This window comes from Manacus candei, unplaced genomic scaffold, assembly GCF_025592945.1.
Source record: "Manacus candei isolate 608988 ecotype Guabito, Panama unplaced genomic scaffold, ASM2559294v1 h1tg000166l, whole genome shotgun sequence".
Classification (NCBI taxonomy): Eukaryota; Metazoa; Chordata; class Aves; order Passeriformes; family Pipridae; genus Manacus; species Manacus candei.
In genome coordinates this window covers 587,381-611,238 of record NW_026138214.1, presented here as the reverse complement: position 1 = coordinate 611,238, position 23,858 = coordinate 587,381, and the positions used below count along the sequence as shown (strand labels likewise).

Below are 23,858 nucleotides of genomic sequence, written 5' to 3'. Positions count from 1 at the left end.
ATGCAAGTTCCAACCACCCAGACCTCTCTTAGGGAGGGCACAGACAAGTCCTATGCCCTGGAGAGGGGCTGGAGAGGCCCAGAGGATGGCGAGGGTGTTGCTGCCCCTGCACACACACTGGAGACTTCATCTTTGTTGAAACCTCCAGGCGTGCTCTTAATGTTACCTCTCTAATAATAATATTTCATCTGCCTGGTCTGATTAGGTTAGGCTCATTTGATTTTTGCAAAACACCTTTAATCACCTTGCGAATTCCCCATCATTACAAACTGAGCCACCACAAACATTATCGACAATCCGAGTTTTATTTTCAGCAATCTTTTTTTTTTCATAGGCAAGAAAGACAGTTGTAAAAAAACATAATTTTAAAAATATGAACAAGACAGAGGCTGAGAAAACATTAACAAGGCCCTGTGCTTTCTGCTAAAGTGCCTTCATTTCATTATCATTAAATTTGCCTAGTAATTAGATTTCAGTGCATGAATATTTTAAAAAAAATGTAACAGACAGCCTGTCAAAAAAAAGCACTACAACATCAATTCGATAATTTTTTAGACAGAGACATTCATAAGCAATTAACACAGATTTCCTGGGGTTGGAGACTCTTTTTCTCTTTTTTCTTCCCTTTTTTTTTTTTTTCCTTCCAGCCTTGTGTTCTTCACCTGAAATTAAAAGAAAAATAAAATCACCGTAAACATCAGCACTTTGTGCCATTTTTTCCTGGTTTGCTGACAAGATTCCAGTGCCATTTCCCCTCGCTTAGCATGCTGGGGCACTCCTCTCCCCTGCCTCCCACCCTAGCCTTGCTAAACACGGGCAGGCACAAGGTTGGGTCATCCATCAGACCTCCCCACTCCTGCAGGACCAGATTAAATTAAGGTTGCATGAAGCTTCTGTCTTGATCTTCAGGCATTTCTGCTGAAAACAGTGATTTTGATCACTATTTGCATAATTGTACAGTTACGTATTCACCGGGCCCCTAATTACACGATCCGTGTTCGACACCGCTCCCGACGTGGGGAGGCTTGTGAGGGGCACCAACCACTGCTCCAGCTCCAGGTGAACCCAGGATGATCCATCCCTTTCCCTCAGCTCCTCCCTGCAGGCTGGTGGCCACCTGACCACGGTGGGGACAGCCCTCCCCCCTTGTTTTGGGGGTGACGTGCGCTGAGAGCCACACCAGCCCCCCACAGTGGGGGGATATCAGTCCCTGCCCTACAGCTGCCAAAACACCCTCCTGCAGGGCCACCGTCCTCCCATTTGTACCCACAGCCACGCTCCAGCACCACCACCCTGCACATTTCCAACAGGGTCAAAAGGTGGAAGGAAAACAGCATAGTCCCAAATTTTCACCCTTTTTTACCTCCTCAGCCATCCCAGAAGAACCTCACATGCCAGAAAGAAATCCATCTGGGAACTGTTTGCTGTGGTGATTCAAGGTCTGAGCTGGTTTGGAGGTGGGGGTAGCACAGAATAGGTTCAGTCCATGCCTGGAACTAACACAGACCCCAGGACACATTTCCCATACAACTGGTACAGTGTCACTGAGCCCGTGGAGATGCCCAGGAAGGAGCTGGTTGCTCACCATCGGCTTCTTTCACCTGCACAGGGCAAGTTCCTGCTCCCTCCTGAATTCTTTGTTTGGAAAGCAGCAACATTTGTGGGGATTTTCATAGAATCACAGAACCATGAGATGGTTTGGATTGGAAGGGGCCTTAAAGCTCATCTTGTTCCAACCCCCCTGCCAGGGGCAGGGACACCTTCCACTAGACCAGGTTGCTGCAAGCCCCTTCTAACCTGGCCTTGAACACCTCCAGGGATGGGGCAGCCACAAGCTATTTTATTTCAGACAAAGCTTCCAAAATTCCTGGGTTTAGTCCTAAATCAGGACCAACACCTGAAATACTCTAAAAAGACTGCACATACCAAGTCCTTACTTCAGTGGAGCCCTTGGAATGCCAACAGCCCACCCAAACCCTGGCGCTAGGGCTGTGCTCTCTTACAGGAGCAACGTTTTACAGTAAGTCCCACCCAGGACAGCTCAGGGTTACTGCAGACAGGTAGCCAAAATTAACTTTTCAGGTGTTAAAGAGCATGAGCCAGAGCTAAGAGGTGTGTTGGGAAGAGAAAACAATAACCAAAACCCCAAAGCCCAATTATTTGACCTAAACGTACGCGGATGTTAAAAACCCATGTTTATGTTATTTTTGATTATTGCTGCCATCACGATCATCACCTCTGGCAAATTAGGAATACACAAAACAGCCACACACAAAGAAAATCCTGGACCTCAACTCAGGTCATGCCTTCCTAAAATCTCCTTTGCAAGGTTTTATCGGCAAGAGCAGGGAGTAGAAGCAGTTGGTACAAGCAGCTGAAAGACCAAATCAAAAGCATGTGAGCAGATTAAAGAATCAATCTCTCCGTTTGATGCAGAGGAAATCCCACTAATTATAAAGAAGGGGCTTATTTCCTGGAGTCACTCTGTTTGAAGTCATCAAAACTAGTAATACTTAATTACTCTACTTTATGGAATATATAACATCGAGGCCCTTCCCCACTCGCCAGCCCTCTGCTGCCCTCGCTGGCGCTGGGTTTCCAGGGGCTGTGGTGATGTTCCTCCTCTACCTATGCCCTTATTTATTCAAATGAAGCCCTTAACAGCCCTCACACGAGCCTGCAGGGGAGCATTTAAACATGCTTTAAATGGAGGTTATAATGAAAAAAAAACCCGGAGTGATTTAGCCCTGTGAGTTACCTGGCTGTTCCTGCAAACGTGTGTGCACTGTGCGTGTGCCAGCAAACTCCTTCAGAACCAGATCCTGAGGATTAAACCAAACTGAAGGTTTGCCTCATCCTAATCCTTGAAAAGGAAGGGGACTGGCAATGGTGTGACTGAAACACGGCCTCCACAAACCATTCAGACCCTGCTGAGCAACCCTTGAAGGGCCAAGGGCAACCTGCCAGCTTCTGGTTTGTGGGCATATTTAGATGACATCCATAGATAGGGGGAAAAACACGTTCAGGTGCCTTGAGGAAACCAAAGGAGGCACAGGATCTTCTCAGAACTGGGATAAAGATATTTAAAATTGAGGACTCTCATTCCTCATGTCTCCAGGTGGCTGTAGGGCAAACCTGGTCAGCATGTGCTTTGTCCAAGGACTGACAACCCCCAGCCTCATCAACCACCACAGTAATGCTTGAGTTTCTGACACTGGGTGATTACCAGGGAGGGGAATCATAGCTTCCAGTAAAAAATAGTAATAATCATATTTTTAGAGGTTGAGAAAAACCTTGGAAAATGTGACCCAGGAGATTCAAGCAGGGAAAGGCAAGTAAGTTATTTTTTGCCAATCTTGGTGAGATCTCAAGGGGAGTTGAGTATTCCTGAGTGCATCCTGATGCTGCTCCCAGGACCTGAGTCCTCAAGCGAAGCTGTTCCTGGCAAGGGAGCAAAGCCTATGGGATCAAAACCTTCTCCCAGGATGCAGTGAGGCTCTTTAAGCCCATCACTCATCTAAAGGCACCTCCAGGGAGCAGTTTTGGTGAAGAGCTGCCCATTTCCATGGCTGGGTAGCACCAGATCAGCCCAGGCGTGGGTTTGTCTTGCTCAGGCCTGCCTGGCTATGAGACTTTTTTAGAATTGCTCCTTTTCCAGCAAAGCTGGTAAATTTTGCAGAGGAAGGACAAGATCTCAGCTCTTCCTTCATCACCACCTACACACACCCACCTGGGGCTGCAGGAGCTGCACAGGCAACACTATTACTAGTGGCAATAATAAATCTGCTCCATCCTGGAGTTTCTCCCAAATAATGGAGTCCAGCTGGGGGAGCAAAAGGAGATGTGGAGCCATGTGCCACTGTCTGAAATTCTGCACATACCACCGGCAACAGGAATGTCCCAGGAATGCTGCTATGGAGTCATGAGGCTTCACAGCCAGGAACTGGGAGTAAAAAATGTTTTTTTCCCTAAGATGGAAAGGGAAGAAATCTGCTAAACCCAGGTTTGACCTGACTGGGAAATGCAACTGGGCTCCAGACTAGCTCGGCTGCCCTGAAAAATCCCTTTTAAGATGTCTGAGCTTTGTGAAAGCCCCAAGCAGAGCACATCTCCAAAAACCCTCCACTGCCAGTGGGAGAACAGGCAGGTGTCCTGCAGAGCAGCATCTGCAGAGCAGGGATTGGCACCTTGCTGCTCCTCTTGCTCTTGGCTGTGCCCTTCCTTGGTCCTGTTTTGCAGATCAGGCCCCAAAAGGGCCCCAGCACTGCTGGGCTCTGCAGGGATGGATGTGCAGTGAGGCATCCACGCAGATATGTGGGGTGCGAGCTCAGTTCCCAGCTCAGTGATATGTTTGCTCCAGGTGCCCAGGACTTCATGGCCCCACTGGGACTTTTCCTTGGGTTTCTCCTTTGGAGAGGAAGAATCCACCTGGAGAAGCACAGCTCAGAGCTCTCTTCACTGCTTTTTGATGCTTGGGAGACATGAATCAATATATTTCCCTGAGCAACGCAAAGAATTCCAATATTTTGCCCATTGCAGGTGGTGGGAATAGTTCAGGGAGGACATGAAACAAAACTCTCACATTGCAGTCCCTCTGGACCTGAGAAATACCCATGATGAGCCTATAGCTGAATTTTTTGCCTCACTTCTGCAGCTCTAAAGTATCAAAGGAGGAAAAGAAGAATCCTCTGTGAGGTGAATGTCCCTATCTTTGCTGGCTGGCAAGAGACCAGCAAGGAAGGAATTTTTTTTATCCAAAGAGGATTTCTAGGGCTGGACACATCCTTCCCTGACATCTATCGTGCCCCAGGCAGCAGTGGACCAGAGCCAGGACTGAGCCCTGGGTCTCCATCTCAGCCACCAGAGCGAGGACCGGCTGCAGGTGGGAAGGAGCCTTGGCTGCATCCCCCAGAACTCCAGGCAGATGGATGGACTCAACTCCCTGGTTCTAGCCCTGTCCTAGGTCAGAGCTCTGTGCTCTGCTCCTGACAGCGGAGCACAAAGTAAAAGCTTGGGAGTTGCTGCTGTGCCCTGAGGCCACAGGCAATGGACCTTTTCCCTGCGCAGCCTCAGAATGTGAGCTCGAGCTAAGGTGGGGTTTATGCCTGGAAAACAAACACGTCCACAAAACCTAAACCTTCCTGAAAGTGAAGGACAAGGGCTTAAACTCTCTGCTCAGAGGGGTGTGGAAGGGGGTCCCCCTCCCTGTTGGCTCTCCCCAGAGGAAGGGGCGAGCCAGTCACCACCACCACCGTCGAGCGAGGACCTCGCCACAGCCTGGCCGAGGTCTGTTTGTCACTTTTCCTTCATTATTTGCAGTTTGTACACAGCGTCATTAGGGATTCATTCGGTTTCCCTAGCAGCAGGCATTAGTCTGGCTTCCCTTTCCCCCTTCTCTCGCCAGCGCCCTTTATTTTTAGTGTCTTATTTACAGTTTGACAGAGTAACTGTAACCCTTGCAAGCTACTCCAGCGGCTTTAATCGGGGGAATAATGAGTCCTGTCTGGCGATGAATAGAATTTAGGGGACAGATTGTTCCACACTCGCCCGGTGGGGTAATTTATTTATGTGCGCACTTGTCAGGAGGAGAAAGGGACGGGGGATCTGTATGCACCGAGGACACTGCCGGCGCTGAAAGGGAAGGGAGAATGGAGCCAAACGCCCCAGATCCCGCTGCCCCCCCTCCTCCCCTCCGGCAGCTGAATGCCTCCGGTGGCCGTGAACTTGGATGGGCCGAAAGCCCCATTCCCAGGCCCTCGGCACGTCAGCGGGGCCGCCGAGGGCCCGGGCTGCCGGCAGCGGGCTCGGGGCTCCAGATGGGTCCGGGCGCGGCGGGCAGCCCTCCCCGGCTCTGCCCGCATAGCCGCGGCGCGGGGAGCACGGCCCTTAGCAACCGTACAGTAGCAGGAGCACAGCGGGGGGCTGGGAAGAGAGGCAAAGCCCTCGGAAAAATACAGGATGGGTCCAGACAATGGCCCTCTCTCATATCATAAATTACACGGCAGCAACAAAAGGCGACGGATCCTGCCCCCTTCCCGCTCCCACAGCCCGTGCGCTCGCTGGGTGCCGTGGGCATCCTCGGGCACGGGGGCACTGGTGGCACGAGGGGTTTCTGGAGGAGGGAGGTGAAGGCATTGCACCTCCCAGCTCTCAACATCTCCCTCACCCTTTCCCTCTCCCCTCAAAGCACAATTTCCTTTGCTCCGCAGCATTCCCGCTTTCTGCTCCCAAACGCTCCCTGAGCATCCACTGCCTCAGCACTGGAGTCCTCTGTCCCACCATGGCTGTGCTCCTTCAGCCAGTGCTGACCATGTGCTGGATCAGAGAGAAGCGGCTCCTGGTCCAGAGGTGGGATGCTCTCTCCTTCTGCTCTCCAGGGAAAAGGCCCTTTTGCTCCTCTTTGCTCTCCCTGGCTCAAAGCCAGGAGCATTTTGCATCTCGAGACCACAGCTCAGTGTCTTCTAGAGGATGGCTGGGGCTGGACCAGACTCCACTGCAGCCATCCCTGGGCTCCTGTGCAAAGCAGGACAGTGGGATCCACCAAGCTCCAGGGTCTCCTCAGCTGGGCAATGGTCCCCCTTAGCAGAGAGGATTCACCCCAAGAAAAGGCAGGAGAGATGTGCAGGGGGTCTCTTTGCACCCCCAACTGTCAGGCAGGATCAGACTAAAAGAGAGGGGGGGCTGAGGCTGAACCCATCTGCACTTAGACATGGAGGTGCTCAAGTTCCATCTGAATTTGTTGCTGGTATTCCTTAAACCTCTCCCTGTTTGGCCCAGCTCCCACCTATGTTTGGCACCTTTCCTTTCCCAAATAGCCTCAAAGAGAGCCCACAATTACACTTTCTACCTAAGTTTAAAGTTTGCTAGTGGGGCATCAGGATGCTCTGGCTCTGGTAACACCCTTTTCACACCCATTTTGGCTGCAGGGGATTTGCCTTCACTACTCTGTCAGGTGAGCCAGGACTGAAATGGCAGCAGACTCCAATCCCCATTAACAGCAGCCACGTTGATTTCTGGGGTTTTACCAGTTTAGTGGTGTACTGAGAGAGATGCTTAGAGATGGGTGAGCTGCATAAGTCTGGGAGACATCCAAGCAAGCACCCACACACACCTCACCCAGCCCAGGTTCTTCTCTGCAGGTGAGGATGCTACAAGGACCACAAGTTCTGGCCACATTAGACTCCAAACCATGAAATCGGGAAGCTGCTGGGTGGCAGAGAGGATTAAACCAGGCAGAGAGCACTTGTGATGTCATCTCCAGGCCACGGAGCAGAGAAGTGCCAAGTCTTCTCTGTATCTCCACTGTCTGGAAGAGAATCCATACAATGCTTCTGGCACTTCGCCACCGCAGCCCTGGGACCAAAGGCAGTGTGCTGATTTCTTCTGCCCGATGATTCCCACTGCCCAGTCCCATGGTTGGAGAGAGCCCTCGGCCAGCACACGGGTGTCTAGAGGGTGGGGACAGTGTCTGCCCAGACCCCCAGACAGGACCTCACCCCAGGGACCCTCCACCAGCTCCCAGCCGAGGGACACTCTGAGCCCAAGAGCTGTTCCAGGGAACACCGCTCCTTTGGCAGAGAGACCGAGAACTCTCCTTGCTTGGCCGAACCCAAGGCAAGACGAGTCCTCGCATACACTTAAAAAAATGCAAGAAAAGGTCTTTGCACCAGGAGCCTGTGGGGCTCTTTCTGCCCCAGGCAAGGGCTCTGGTACCCCAGCCCTGGGGTCAGAGGCAGCCCCTGCCCTGCTCCATCCCAGCTCAGGGCAGAGCGGTGACAATGGCAGGGAGACCTGCGGGACTGCATCAGGCCTGGGGAGGGGGAAAACCTCCTCCTCGGGGTACAATGACTGTCTATTCTGCTGATCACAAGCCTAATCCTCTTTGGTTTTTAATTGGCATTTGGGCTAAGCTGATTTAAACCTCTTCACCTTGTTGGGTCCCCCCCTCCCCACTTCTTTCTTTTCTTTTTTTTTTCCCTTTTTTTTTTTTACACCAAATAACAACGCTGCCATCACCAAGTCCCCGGCACAATGACAGCTTTGTGCGAGGGCGAGAGGAGAGGAAAGGGGAAGGGAGGGGGAGAAGGGAAATGTGCTGAACCCACTCGGAAACAATGAGGAGTTTGTGATTCAGACTTGACCACTGGCAAAGGACCCGCTTCAGCTGCGCCTCAATAATAAACACACTGTCCCTTCCCAGCACCTCTCCCCCTGCCCATCACCTCCTCAGGCCAGCTGCCCACCGGTGTGGGCTCTACCTGAGGTCCCCATCCCTCAGTGGATGCAGTTTCCCCGTGCCCCAGTGCGACCTGCCAGAGAGGTGCCCACGTCCCACCCCAGTCTCACCAGCAAGTGGTCCCTGGGGTGTTGTGCAGCAGTGGGATGGGGCTGTCCCGGTGTCCTCTCCACCCATCCATCCCTGAGCTGGTGCTGTGTCCCCACGCCGAGGCTGCTCAGCAGCCCTGCTCAGCCTGGACGGGCTGGTGCAAATCATGATCTCAGTCGTGCTGCAGGCCGGGGGCTGCTGCTTGGAGGAGGAGGAGGAGGAGAGTGCATGTGGGATCAGCCGTGGTGAGGGGCTTCTGCTGAGGGTCCCACAAGGCAGGTCCTGCTGTCAGATCCCCGTAGGCAGGGGCTCATGGTTTTTGGAGGGTGGGGTTTTCCATATAGCCCCCACTCCTGGGTTCATGTGGTAAGGAGCTGATCTGAGCTACAAGGAAACACAAGAGAAACACCTTTATTACCCCCTTTCCATTTAAAAGGCAGAAAAAACTCCCCAAAGACCTTAAAGGAGCCCTTTGTTCCTGCATGTGGGACACACATCTCTCCCGGGGTTTGGGAATAACAAACCAACAAACCCACAAGAACAGATGTTAAGTACAGAACCAAAATCCCTGGATGGCTGAGACTTTGGGCCAAGTGGTCAGTAAGGAAGGTGTTGGTGACCACAGAGCTGGTGACCATGGAGCTTTTGGCCCCTCTTTTTCCCAACAATGAGGTCGCTGTGGGCTAGCACCAGTCCCCAAACACTTGCCATAGTGACACTCGGCCCATCTCAGCAGAGTGACAGTGCCAGAGCCTGGTGTAAGAGCTTAGGGAAAGCCTATAAAAAATTAAATTTTTTTTTAAAATCCACTTACCAGGATATTCCCTGTGAACTTTCACGGGGGACAGAGACCTGCGACTCGTTGGCCAGAAAATGAGCTTCACATGGGATGAACTCACGTCCTCCCTGACAGGAAGAGAAAGAAAAGTGGATGGGAACACTTTAAATGTCAGCCCCATGTTCCCTGTCTGGATTACACCTGGACAGGGAGATTACAGCCACTTTTCTGGCAGGAAAAGGGAATAAGGAAGAGAGAAAAAAGTTGGAAAACTCTCAGCATCCTTGCAGCAGGGTTGGTTTCCAAATCTGAGATGCCCCAGTGGAGCTTCTGCCCTGTGGGGAGCGAGAGGAGCCGGGATCTGCTCTGGGGGGATTTGAAATGGGGGAAAGCTCTCATTGCACCATTCTCTGCCCCCAGCAAGTGTGGGGCCAGCCAGCATCCTACTGTGGCCACGGTGGCAAAGCCAGCCCCGAGTATTCAGGTATGACAAGGCAGGACCAAACCCCATAAATCTAAGGCAAAAACCCACCTTTATTTATTCTTTGCCTTCAGGGAAGCTGTGTTCTCCAGGCTTCCCTCTCTGCCCAGGGCAGTGGCTGCAGCACCAAGGCCGAAAGCTGAACCCAAACCCAGAGCACCCTGTGGCCCCCGCTCGGGGGGATTTATCCTGATTGCCCCAAGCACTTCCCCCCCCAAGCCCAGGGACACCACCGGTGGGAGCCACATCGAGGGAAGAGGCTTGGGACGTGCTCTGTGCTCTGCAGGGTTCCCCCTTGCTGCTGCAGTAGGAACCAAGCGGGAAAGCTCCAGCACTGCACATCCCTGCCTAAAAATAACAAAACCAGGCAGCCCTGACCCTTGTGCTGCCAGCCCCTGCTCCAGGCTGCTTTGGAGCATCCCTACAGAATTGTTTTATATTTTAATAATGTATTAATATTCACTTTGTATATTTTTCCTCTGTGTAAACTCTGCTTTCAGTTGTGGCTAATCACAGGCTACACATCGATTTAGACACCCAGTACAGAACTGACGTGGCTTGTTTAAGAGAGGAAGGGCTCAGGTCAGAGAAAGAGCCTGTTCTCCTGTCCATTAGCCCCATAAATCATTTATAATGCTACAGAAATCAGAGACAATCCAATTCTGTGGAAATTCAGCAATGGGGAGCCCGAGTGGCACTGGTGGGACCAGAGCAGGGATGCCCAGACCCATCCTCTCCTTCCAGCCCCACTTCCAACCCACTAATGTGCCCCATCCCAGGGAAAGGAGAAAAAAAAAGGAAGAAAAAAAATAAATCCCCCAGCATGGACTGAAGTTTATAAATAAAATCAGTGAGAAATGGGCTAAGTAGCTGCAGCTTAGCCCAAGAGCTAAGAGCCTTAGTGCATTTTTGCAAGTTTTAGGGAAGTATTTCCCATTCCTGACTAAGCACGTTTGGCAGGCGGAGCGAGCGCGTGGCCACACACCCTTCACAGCTCGAGCTAAAGGGGTACAACTGTGACAGTCACCCCTTCCCCAATCCCTTCCCACCTCACAGACCCCACCAGGGACCAGGATTGAGACGAGCCCAGCCACGGTTCCCCACGGGGCCGCCCCCAGCCAGGCGTGTTTGGGGCCCCGCCGTCAGCCCACCGGCAAAAAATGTGATTTATTTTCCTTCTAAGGATAAATTTCGAGGTGGTTTTAATCTGCTTTCAAAATTCCCGTCACACCAGGGTTAAACTCACTCAACATATTTAGGCTTTTAAGTTTCCAGGTCTCATGGCAACAGAGGGATGGGGAGAAATTAAAAAGAACAACCAACGCGGTCTCATGGAACACCAAGATTTTCACCGAACCCACAAGCCTCTCACAACAGGTCTTCAGATAAAATACCCCAAAACATTTCAAGTGCTGTAGTAAAATTAACCAGTTCACACCCCACCAGGTTCTATGAGGAGATTTTTCGCCTCTCTCATATTAACCTGAGCACAATAACTTTGTGCTCACAGGTGAAGCCTCTCACACCTCAGCCCATCACGCACAAGGAGGGGATGGAGTCACTCATGATTCACATTGATTTTTTCCCCCTTTCCTGAATAGCCACAAAATGGTTTCAGCAGCAGAAAAAATGAGGCCGTTGAATTTTTCTAGTCCAAAAGAGGGAGGAGGGGTTAAAAAAATAATTAAACAGCTGTTTCACTAATGCTATCATAGTACACAAAGAATGAAATGTCATCCATTGCATCGAGGAAAAAATCCCGCAGTCGAGCCTCAAGCCCCACAATGTCCCCAGGAGGGCATTTCAAACAATAATTACAAAAAATCTGGTAAAAGAAGGACCACGCACTCGCTTTTGGTGCCGTCCCCACTGCAGAAGACGAGACAAGAGGTTGGTTTGGGGTTGGGGTCGGTGCCTCGTGCGTGACCCGGGGGGTTTCGTGGCTGCGAGGCCCTGAGCTGGGAGCGGGGAGCAGGGAAATGCCGCGGCCGAGGCCGGGACGAGCCCCGCGGTGCTGAGGACACGGGAGCGGGGGCACCACGGGCAGGATCCATCCCCGCCCGCGGGATGCAGCGGGATGGAGCGGGATGGAGCCGGGATGGAGCCGGGATGGAGCCGACCGCGTGGCGAGGAGCAGGGGAAGGGAATCAGCCATTTTACACGGCAGCTGCCTAAAATGGTGGCTCCCACCTTCCCTCCTTCCCCTCTCCGCCGTTCCAGCACGCATGCACCCGCGGGGAGGGGAGGGAGAGGGGCCGCAGCCCCCCGCGCGAGAGGGCGCCGGGAACGGGAGCCAAGATGGAATTAGAGGCAGAAATTAGAGGAGGGGAAAGGGGGGGAGCGGGAAAGGATGCGCCTCGCCTCGACACGGCCCATCCGCCCCTTGGTTGGCTTTGTGCGTCCTGCGGAAAGAGAGGCAGGAAGGCATCGAGGGGGGAAAAAATGGGGGGAAAGAAGGGGGGGAAAAGAGCATTTGGGCGAGGCTGGCGAGGGGCAGGGATGCGCGTGGGGTGCAGGGAAAAATCTTCCCTTCTTTCTTCGCCGACCCCCCTTCGCCCTCCCCGCAATCCCGCTTTGACTTTTCCCACAGAAGTAGCCAACCTCCAAGAATGCAAATGACATTCATTATGCAAATGCATGCAAATCAGGTTTAACTATCGGAAGAAGGGCTCGGAATTTCTAATGGGTTAACTCTTTCGCGCGCGGCCAGGATAACAAGAGCCCCGTGTCTTCCTTGGGGCTTTGTGTTTCCCAGTCCATCCCAGGCACCCCGATCCACAGCCCTCGGTGGGCACCGTGGGCCCTGGGGAGGGTCTTGGGTGGAACAAAGCAGCAGGAAAACACCAACAACCACAGACAAACCCCATTGGCGTGGGAGCGGCTGCCCTTCGATAAATGTTCTGGCAGGAGACAAGACAAAGCAGGCTTAAATGCAGAATTAAGGAAAAAATGGAAATGGATAGAAAACAAAAAAATAAACAAAAAATAAAAGCAACGGCAAAACCAGGAAAAAATAAAATTAAAGAAAAATAAAAAAATAGAAAGGAAAATTAAAAAATTTCAAAAGAAAAGTAAAAATTTAAAAGGAAAATTTAAAAAGAAAAATAAAAAAATAGAAAATTTTTAAAAAATTAATTAAAAAAAGGAAAAGGAAAGAAAAGAAAGGGAAGGGATAAGCAGGCCACTCTCAGCAGAAGGTGAAACCTTCCCTGTGGTGCGGCGAAAGGTTCTGGCAGCCACGAGGGTTCTGCTGTTCACACCCAACCCGCTCACCAGGGTGGGCACGGAGCCACCGGCTCTTCGTCCACTGGAAACAAAGTCACAAAACGCACCAAGATCCCGTTCTTCTTTTTTTTTCCAGCTTTTTTCAGCGAGGAAAAAAAATAAATTATGGTTTCCCCCGGTGCTGAATGAGCCTGTTGTCCTCCAGGGAGGGAGAGAGGAGCAGAAGGATGGCAGAGGTGGCACAGGCCCCCCGTCCACATCCCCGTGACCCACCTGGCATCTCGGGATGCCCAGAGTGTATTGGGAACATACACGGCGTGGGATCACTGCCCTGCTCCTCCAAACCTTTGGAAAAACCCCGATGCCCAATCCCAGCCCCAAAAACACAAAGGCCCCTGTGCTGGGAACTGAAACAGGAAAATTCTGGGTGCGTGGCCTCATGCTCACCAAATGTTGGGATTGCAGGAATTGTAACTATTACAATGGGCTGTAAAGTGGAGAAATAGATGCATTGCAGAATTCTAAATATTTTGTAGCAATGCTGTGTTGATTAGCAATAATTAAGCGGTTTAGGATTATTGCTGTGTTTGGCTAAAAATTATTCCTCATTTTTTCTGAAATCTCCTGATTATTCTGTTGTTTTCTATACCTCCTTTTACATTTGATTTTTTTTCCCATCTAATTAAAAACTCTTGTTATTTAATCTGGAAGCTATTGAGAACAGGAGAAATAATCTGTGCAATGGCAAGAATTTCCCAAATTTTAGGGGTTTGGTTAGAGACACCATAAAAATCATTGTTTTAGAGTCAATCTGATGTGCTCTGAAATGCAAAAGCCCAGAACTACTGGTCAGTTATAAAAAAAATAAATCCTTTTGTTTTGTTAAGGTGGTCCCAGGCTAGTAAGGCCTCTGCAGAGTGTAAAATATACTCAAGGTTTGCACTTTAGAAAATGAAAAAAAGAGTAAGCCCTTTCCCTACTAAAAAAGAAGAAAAAAAGGGTGAGGGAAAATAATAATAAAAAAACAAAAACAAAAACAAAACAAAACAAAGAATAATATTTTTTTAAAAAAATAAAGCACCTGCAGTTTGGTTTCTTTGTCTTCTGCCCCCCCAGCCTGCAGAAGCTGAAGCCTTGCTCTGCTCCACTCATCTCGTTTCGACTCCAAGCCCCAATTTCCAAGTTCATGCATCATTCCAAAACTGGAATTGGGTGGTTTTGTTTTAATAATTATTGTGAAATATATTTCTTTAAAAAAAAAAGGAGGCAAGGAAAGCCCAGTCCTGTGCAGCAGAAGGGCTGGGGGTGCTGGTGGGCACAGCCGTGCCCAGGCACAGAGCTGGCGCTGGCAGCTGCTCCTCACTAGTGACTGATGTGCAACTGCCTCACCCTGGCGTGGGGCTGAGGGGACAAACGCCTTCGATGCTGCCTCACGAGCACCCAAACAGCACAGAAATTGTTGTTTCCCAGGAAGATAACAAGTCAGGAGGCACTTAACAGATACCTGGTGTCACGGGCACCCCCGGAGCTGCGGCAGAACGGACCTCGGGCTGCAGGACAGAAAACCAGTGTTGGGGTTCAGCACAGTGGTAAGTTAAGGACTGGTGCAGAAATTGCTGAATTTAAAAAGTCCCAAGTGGAGTCACGTGAAAAGGGGTTTGGCACCAGCTCCAAAAGGGATTTTAAAATTTTTACTAGTTTTTTTTATTTAAAAGGCCCCTGTTCATTCACCTCTTTTTGCCTTTTCTTCTCTGTCAGGTTTCACTGCTCACATCCACCTCTGTTTCAAACCCAATTGTTCTGCTTTTCCCTATTCTTGATGCATCTCTTTGGCCCTGGAAAACTCCCGAAGGCACCTGGTTGTGGCCTTTGGGCACAGGGTGAGAAAAGAGGTGCTGTGGGCATTTGCAGCCTCTACATCAGCCCATCAAAAAATTCAACTTTCAAAATGTTTTAATCCCTTGGCATTAGAAATCAACTGCCAAGTAACACTCTCCAGGAGTGTGTATCCACACAGAGGGTGGAATGGAGCCTGGCAGCTCCCACAGCTATTCCTTGTGTGGAGGGACCTGTAAGATCACAGGAATGAGGGAAAAACAAGAGAGGGGTAAAAGTTACAAAGGAAACATATTTCTTGTCAATAATTTCAAGCAGCTTCTCAGTGAGGTGCAGGGGCTGCACGTCCCATGGGAGATGAGCGACGGAAGCAAAGTGACTCCATACAGCCACTTTCTTCCCCATTTCTCCCACCAGCCACTTGAAAAGCCACTGTCCAACCTTTCCAACATGCCAAGGAGTTTTCTGCCTCAAAAGTCCTATTTTCCCCCAAACCCCTATGTTCCCTCCTTGCCATAGGGGTGTTTTCCAGGCGGGATGCTCTGGGCTTCACATGGCCCTGCTGTGGGGAAAAGACAGGCTGGGAGAAGGTACTGCTGGTCCTTGAAGGAACCCAGCATATGATCACGAAAGGCAGGGACATATGGAAAACACCAAATCCTTGGAATGGGACGTGGTGCAGCAGGAACACCACCAGGGGTGACAGTCCCAGGTGCCCCAAACCAGCCTTCCCAACGGAGAAGAGTCTGGGCAAAACTGTGTGGCAAAACTGTGTGGCAAAACCTTTCGGTTTTCTTACCGAGCAGGACGTCTGTGGGTGTTTTAAGGAAGATCTGAGGTTTGGGCTATTCCAGACAGCAGAAGGCTTCCCTCCTGCTCGCCCACACCATCACTGGTCCTGCCAGGAGTGACCAGGGGACAATCCTGCACCAAGCACTTTTAGGGAGAATCCCAACTTTTCATCACTCCTGTTTAAGGGCAAGAGGAAAAGAGGAATTTTGCAGCAGCCATTCAAACCACCTTGTGATAGTTGATGCTCATCACCTCTTGGAATGCAACGGGATGTGGAAGCGCCCTTGGACCATGAAACAATTTCCACTGGGGAAATTTGGAGTTTGATTATTGGGCCTTAAAAAAAAACATCAGTCAGAGGCTCTCGATACTGTTATTTTTGGAAACAAGGGCTCTCGATACTGTTATTTTTGGAGGCAGGGGCTCCAGATACAGTTATTTTTAGCTGGTTTAAACTCATCTCACCAAGCCCTTTTTTTAAAGCCAGCTCCCCAACCTTGCAGGGCCAAAATTTTTTTTTTTTTTACCAGACTCAATTCTCCAGTGCCTGGGGCTGCCAATAATGTTCTAAGAAAAAAAAAAACTACCCCCTCCCCCCCCAAAAAAAAATAAAAAATCAATCCCACCACCCTTTTTTTTCTAATTTTCCCAAAGAACCCGAAGGCGTGAGCACTGAGAGTCAAATTTGCCCAGGACCCGCGTTCCCTAAGAAAGCAGGGCTCATTCGCCTTCCACAAACTCCGCAGTGGCAACAAAAGTCCCTTTCAAGCCCTTCCAGACGCAAGTCCTTCAGCTCAATTAGTCAGGCACACAGAGACACAAAAAAGCCTCCCATTCAGGCCAGTGGCTGGCTGTGGAGGACAAGGGCGAAGAAAGGATCTTTCTCCCACGCTTTCACTGGGTGTCATAACAAGCAGAAAGCCCTCTTACGGGGGGATTATTGGAGATAAGAGTCCGATGGAGGGGCTGGGGCAGGAGCTGGGGCTGCAGAAGGAGGGGAGGAGGGGATGGGGATGGGGTTGGAGGTTGCAGCTCCCAAGGTCGGGTGAGCACGGCCGCCGACGGCATCGCACTCTATCCAAAATGTTTAAAAAAACCCCCGATATTCCCCCCACCCCGCGCACACACGCGCAGAGTAATCCCGGTTCTCCATGGCAACCCGCGCCGGGGCCATCCCTTGCACCGGAGGAGGGAGACAGCTCTGCCTTCGCTCCGGCCTCTCGGCCGGCTTGTTCTGGTGCTGGCAGAGCCTTGGCTGAGGGGGCAGAGTGGCCAGGCAGCACAGCCAGGCTTCCTCCTGCTCCCCACCTCTCCAAAAATCAGTGGTTTTCTAAAGAGCAGCAAGGAGATGCACAGCTCGGTAGGAAAGCTCTCCCTCCAAAAACCCACCCCACCCCGCTGATGCTCCTGCAGGTGGATGGGTTTAAGGTTAAAAACAACTTTTGTTCATTAAAAACAAAACAAAAAAAAAGAGAGACAGAGAGAAGAAGAAGAAGAAAAAAGAAGTGTTTGTTAGTGTGTGTTAGTGGGTTTTGCTGTTCAAAGCCAAAACAAAGAGGAAGATGGGAGAAAATTCTCCAGAGAGTGGGGTTTGTCTGCAAAATTGTGGGGTGGGGCAGTGGCCCAGGGCCATCCATCCCCCGTGGTCCCTGTCCAGCCCAGCACAGCATCCAGAGACCTCAAACCTCTCACCAACCAGAGGGGTTAATCCTGTACCTCCCCACCAGGCCCCAGCAGGGAGAAAATTCCTGGATACTGACAGTGCCCGGCAGGATTAATCAAAGTTCCTGAGTGAATTATGTGCCTAATTCCCTTGAACAATCCAAGTTATATTATTAATTCCCCATCACTCTCCCATTGACTCTATAGGTGGCTGTGGAGGCCAGTGCCCCTCCATCTCTTTTCAAAGATATGATTCCTCTCCCAAAACCAGGGCACAGAGGCAAATTCAAAGCAAATGCCAGAAAATTGGGGGTATTTTTCCTCCTGCTCAGCCCCAAGCCCCCACCAATTGCCACGGAGGGATTGCCACCACTTGTGGCACCGTGGAGGGCCAGGTGACAAGAACATCCAAGTTCAGCAACATTTTACAAGGATCAGGGAGGGGATATAAACTCTCCAGCTCAGGAGCGGAAAGCCAAGAAACCCTCTTGGAATACATTATCCCATAATTGTAGGGTTTCAAGCACTTTCTTCCCAAGCAGCTGGTGCCTGCTGATGCCAGAGGAAGGTTATTTGGCTCTGGCACATTCCTGCCCGGTTCAGCCCAGGAATCCCTAAAGCAATCCACTCCTAAGAAATACTGTAAAAGATGAGTATTTCACTCTTACCTAAAATAGCAGAAATTTACTAAAAGCCAGAGGAGGAGGGACAGATGAAACAAAGCAGATTCCCCAGGGAGAAATCTTCCTCCTTGCCAAAGAGCACCCAGTGCCTCCATAAGGGTGACAAGGATCTTGGGGACCCACTTTCCCCTCCCCAGAGCTCCCATGCTGATCCAGCAGAGCTTTTGTGGTTTTTTTTCAAAGGATGTGTTCTGAGCTTCCAGCAGGCAGAAACCTTATGAAGGTCAAATTAAACCTGGTTTACCTGCCTTGACTCAAATGCCACAAGGCCACAGGATGAGCCAAACAGGCCCCTTGAGCCACACACAGGTCTCGAGGCCAGGCCATCCCACCACACCAATGAGTGTCCAGTGTTTTTCATTCCCCACACTTATTAATCTGCCTTTTTTTCTCTTTTTCCTCTGAGAGCCTGAATTTTCTCCCTGTCCCAAAGCAAGGTCCATCTCATATCCTCCTCCTGCCTGTAAAAATTCTTCACACGAGACCCAGCAGATGCACCCGATGCGGATGCTCCCTCCTCCTGCTCCAGCATCCTGGCACTACCCCCTTTGTCCCTGCTCCAGCAGTACTAAAACCCCTGAAAGTAGAATTACAATGATTTTTACACCTAGCCTGGGCTGTCAAAGCCAGAGCTCAGGCCGCAGCCACCACTGCTGGATGAGGATTACACAGCTTAGCTGTACAGTTACAGATGCCAGGTCCAAGTCTGGTCTCAGCTGTAGCAGGATAAATCCTGGAGTTATTCAGCGAGTAAGAGACTGCGATCCACTGATAACCAGAGATGGACTCAGCCAGGAGCACCGATCCAAGACCTCCCCGTTAGCTTTACAGACTTCAGTACATGCAGACACCCCCCACCTGGAATCCCAGCCCCAGGATTCGGGGGGTCCGTCACAGCAGCTGGCCCGGGGCTCCTGAACCAGAATTTCTCAGGGCCACCACAGCTTTCCCGGCAGCAGATCCCGCCCGCTCCCGGCGGCTGCCACCCCTTCCCCTGCTCTCGCAGAGAGAGGCGGCGAGCGGGGAGGTGTCGGGACTCACACGCACACGTCCCTTTCTATATCTGTCCCTGAAAATCCCGCAGGGCAAGCCGGAATGCGGCCCCAGGACTATTTTTAGGGGCCCCCCGTCACGCTGGCAACGCTGTCACACAAGCCCGGGCCTGCAGAACCTCCCTCCGCGGCGGGCGACGCGGAGAGGCGAAGCTGCCGGCGCGGGCGGCGAGAACCGCGGCTCCGCTTTCACATCCGATCACCCCGGCTGCATCTGAGCGACCTGCCCGCTGGCGCCCGTCTCCTCCCAGCAGCCTGAAGACCACAGAGCTCATCATTTTCCTTGCAGCTGTACCTCCTCGGGGCACTGCCACCCGCTTCCCCCCTGGCGGGGTGCAGTGAGAGCCACCCGGTCTCGTTTTTGGACACTCAGCACCACGTTTGCAGCTTGGAATATTAAGAAATCCCCTCTCCCTCCTGCTCCTGCCGTACAGAGACCGGCGCCGGCTACTCTAAAACCGTCACAGGGTGGTGCAAAGCACCTTGCAAAGTGCTGTGGGTCGGTGGCCAGACCCATCGGCAAAGCCACGGTGGGGACAGGGCCGAGATGACCCTGCCCGCACCCCTCCTCGGGTCTGTGCTCCGAAACGGGGGACGCCGGGGCCCAGAGCCCAGACGGTTAATTCCGAGCATCGCCCCAGCCTCCGTTCCCACACACCCGCCACTTGCTGAAATTAAAGCAGGGCCTGATCTGATTCCTATGGCGGCTTAGCGCGCCCACTCAGCCGGTTTATCATAATCCCGACATAAAAATCGTTCCCTTGAAAACGCTCAGGGGTTTGAAGCCCTGATTGTTTGAAGAGGAAAGACTCTGTTCTCGGCACAAAGACGTGCTCCCCTCTCAGCCCCGGTCCAGCGGCTGGAGGCTTCAATCAGCATTTTGACCCCCATAGGTACCGATGGCAGGAAGCCTCATGCTTTGCTTTGGCACAGAGACTCCCCCAAGCCCGTCCCGACCAGCTGGACCACACGCTACACAACCTTGACACCCCAAAACCAGCAGAGCTTTGAGGAGCAGTGCTGGGAGTGAGTCACTGCTGACTGCCAGCCCTGCCGTGAGAGCACCTTTAAAAACCATCCCCTCTCCCACCAAATCTGGATGCAACTGCTTGGAGGAAGGAATTATATCTGTGTCTGTATAGATACACACATATTCCTATTGTATCAGCATGATTTCTTTGTGGTGGCACTGCAGTGCCATTCCACACCTGCCCAACCCACGGCACATGGGACTGTGCCGAGAGGGAGATGCTGGGGAGAGAAAGGGACAACATGCTCTAGGGAGACCTAGAAGGCTTGAGCCATCAGGGCCTCCTATTGTTTTCAGCTGAAAACTGGAAAAGACCAGCAGAAAATTCCTTCAGTGGGGAAATGTCATTTTTCCTCCAACACCAAACAATCCCGACTATTTAAAAATATTTTTTAACTATTCTTCATCATTTGGGGGTGAGAATTTTCTAATCTTAAATATTAAAAAATATAAATATTTTGTCCATCATAAAGTAAAAGTTCATATCCACTGGCAGCACCAACCAGCATGAGTATTTCTGCACTTTTGTCACTTTTGCCAGTCCCCTGACTCACAGCGCATCGTTCATATGATGAGAGTGGTGTGAAAGGGCTTTGGACTCAGCAACAAAATGCCCTGCTGCATTTCTGTATCCTTGGCATAAGCATTAAAGACAGGAGCTAAAGGGGATTTATTGAATGAAATTAATAAATTTCAATAATTATGTTTGTATAGGCTTGTTCTCCACAATGACTCACCGAATCACGGAAAAATTAGTATTGCATTTGCTCCTTTTTTTTTTCCCTGCTCCAAGCTGCTGCTAAGCAAGAGAAGGGATGTGGAGAGCTGATCCCTTGCTCCTGAACATGCGAATGTGTCTCCTATTAATGTCTCCAGCAGTTATATGGCCAGAAGGGAGAACAGAGTAGACAGTGCTGAGTGTTAACCAGTCAAATCATAGTGTCCAGGCAAGCTTAAATGGCCACATGTAAACTGCAATTTGGATCAATGTCATGCCAATACACCGGGCTTACTGCTAGTGCACTCCAGAAGCAAATCAGAGAGAAAAGGGGGAAAAAAAATAAAAATCAGCTCTTTGCAAGACTATCCTAAAAGCCTTTGAGAGAGCCAAGCTCGCAGCCATGCAGCCAGTCTTGCCACTGGGAATGGCCACCCCCCACAACAAAAATCAAATTAAAAAGGAATCTCCACCCAGACGAAGAGCAACACGCTCCGACAGCACCCACAGAGCCCACGGGCCGTGGCAAAGCTCGTGGGACCCCCAAGGACCCACCAAATGGTCAAGGGGCAGCAAGTGGGGTGAAACTGGTCCCATTCGCCCTGCCAGGCTGGGAGCACAAAGGGATGGGTGGTGACCAGGAGATGCTTTAGCCCCATGGTGTCACCACGTCCCTGAGCGGGGACAGTCACAGCCATTTTAAGGGGAGTTTTTTGCAGCTCGAAATGAGGTGCACGGGCTCCAGAGAGCCAGGTCGGGCCTGGTGGGCTTTAAACCCACCCTCTCCATCGCAGACCAGCAGAGGCACATCCTGCCCCTGGGTCTGGGCCCACCACACATGGTTTGCCAAATTCCTGGCCGAGTTTCGTCCTCATCCCAGTTCGCATCCCCCCACTCCTGCCCGTGCCTTTGTTACAGCCAAGCAAGTGACACCATCAAAATCAGCCTATGGCAGTGCCACACGGACCAGGATTGGTCACCCAGGAACACCAAAAGATGCTCACATGGCATCGCTCCCAGCCCCTGATTGGAGAAAAGGCGCTTTCCCCCCCCTTGAACGAAGACACCGGCCAATGGGGGGTGGCACATGGCAGCTCCCCAGTGCTCACCCAGAGGAAGAGTCCCCTGTCCTCCTGGGGAGCCACCGCCCCTCTTCACACGAGGACTTCAGGCCACTGCTCAGTGCCGGTGTCTGCCCACAGACACATCCCAGTCCCTCAGCCTGGCTGGAGCAGCAACTATCCACACTGTCCATCTGGACCAGCAACGAGGCTCAGTCTGCCTGGGAAGGATGAAGGAGGAGAGCTCTGTGTGGTAACACCCCACTGTCACCAAAGCCAAGAGTGTCCAACCTCATCCTACGAGACACTCAGGTGTGAGTGTCCATGGAGGATGCTCTCTCCCCGTCCATGGAGGATGCTCTCTCCCCGTCCATGGAGGATGCTCTCTCCCCGTCCATGGATCAAAGCTCAAATGATTTCTGGAGCTCGCTCCCTCTTGCCCTGTCCTCTGCAATGTCCCCCTTTGACTGGGGATGAGCCACCTGGCCAGGAGAGCAGCACTTCACTCGCCCCAGGGAGGAGAAAGAAGAAGGCAACAAGGAAGAGGGAATCATATAAGAGCCTGTAAAAACTTCCCTTGCCACCACCGAGATGGGCTGTGGGAACAGCGCCAGGAACAATGGCAGCACCCAGGTGAACCTCGACGGGAAGACAGAGAGGAGGTTTTCCCTAAGCTTTCCCCAAGAAGATCATTACATGAACTCCCAGTTAACACAGGCACTAAATTATTTTGAATTACAGGGCCATGGGTGAGGGGGAAAAATACCTTGTTTATTAATTTCAAGCAACCATATGAGCAGGATAAATCTTTCGTGTCACACGCAGCGCTACAGCCCTTCCCTGGATGAGGTGCCAAGGGACAGTTTCTTCTGCCCTTCTGTTTTTTTAAAGATCCTGATGAGCACATGAGCAAAACGAGCGGGTCCAGCATGGGTCAAAAGTCAGCTCATTTCTACATCTCTCACAAGAGGGTTTTCATAAAGTCACAAAGCTATAATTGCTCCTTTCCAAAATTAGTTCAGGTGCCGTCACCCGCATTAGCTCTTTATTATTATTAAGACCTTCCTTTTTTTTCCCTCTCCTTGGAATTCTGAGATTATTTTTTCTTAATCCACCATGAGATCTTTGTGTTCTTCTAAGCAACATCAAGACACCTTTGCAGATATTTTGCTGTATTTTGAAGGTAGCATCTAAGGCAACCAGTCTCACTATTAAAAATGAGTGGGAAGCACCCAGTTCACCTCTTTGATCCAAAATCCCCTTCTACAGTAAAGCAGGTAAAAAAAAATCCCAGTTTCCACAAGGAAGAGGTTGGCACATAATCCAGTAAAGCGGGGTAAGAACCAGCATGGATTTGCAGAGAAGATAAATTAAGCAAAATCAAGTTTCCCAAATAGTCTCACACGGTTCCATACACAAGTTATATATATCTACATATTTTGTGAATCCCCAGTCTTGGAATCTTGAGTCTATGCAAAGAAATATTCATAGACAAAGGGTTAAAAGAATAAAGAAAGTGTTTGGATAGATACTAGGGAAGAAAAACAAAGAAAACTGCAAGAAACCATTTTCCAAATCACCATATCCTTCTTTCTAATCCTGATATCAAGTTATAGCTGTCAGGGAAGAAAATTAAATGTATAACAGGTAGGGAAGAGTGGGGGAGGGAAGTAAAAAAAAAAGGAAAAAGAATCCAGTACTCGTATTTGCAAAACAACCATTAATAAACATTGCTCTGTTGCTGCTTTATTAAACAGATAATCCAACACAGTAATCTGTATTGATTTATGGATTCTCTGATGCTCTACGACTGGTTATGCAATGAAAGTTCATCCTTGATCTGTAGTCTGGGTCCTAGACTTAACTAATTCATAATCTGATTGGAAGTTTTACTTTGTTAATTCAATTACGGTTAACGGCCGAGGAGAGAGCGGCAACATCCTTGTCTTTCTCAACACAGACGGTTTCTCCCCACGCCCAGAATTAGTAAACTCTTAAAATCACAGGAGGAAAATGAGTTCTTAAAAAAATAAAATAAAAAAATCCTACCTCAGGTTTTAATTCCAGACTCTGAAAGTTGTCTTTTTCCCCATTTTTTTTCTGCCTCTCATTTCCTTTCTCTTCCTTTTTTTTTTTTCCTCTTTTCATTTTTTCTTTTCCTCCTCTTCCTTTTGATGAATTTCCTTTCTTCTCCACATCCTCCTCAGGCGTGTA

At 50.5% G+C, this 23,858-nt stretch overlaps 1 long non-coding RNA gene across 1 annotated transcript; it reads right to left on the bottom strand.

Moving 5' to 3' along the window:
- Positions 1 to 294: 294 nt before the first annotated feature.
- On the bottom strand, positions 295 to 23,858 carry LOC127463601 (uncharacterized). The gene is made up of 4 exons (XR_007900891.1): positions 23,694 to 23,858; positions 9,141 to 9,232; positions 8,347 to 8,710; positions 295 to 662 (listed from the first exon to the last, which is right to left on the bottom strand). It is a non-coding gene; the product is annotated as an uncharacterized LOC127463601 (long non-coding RNA).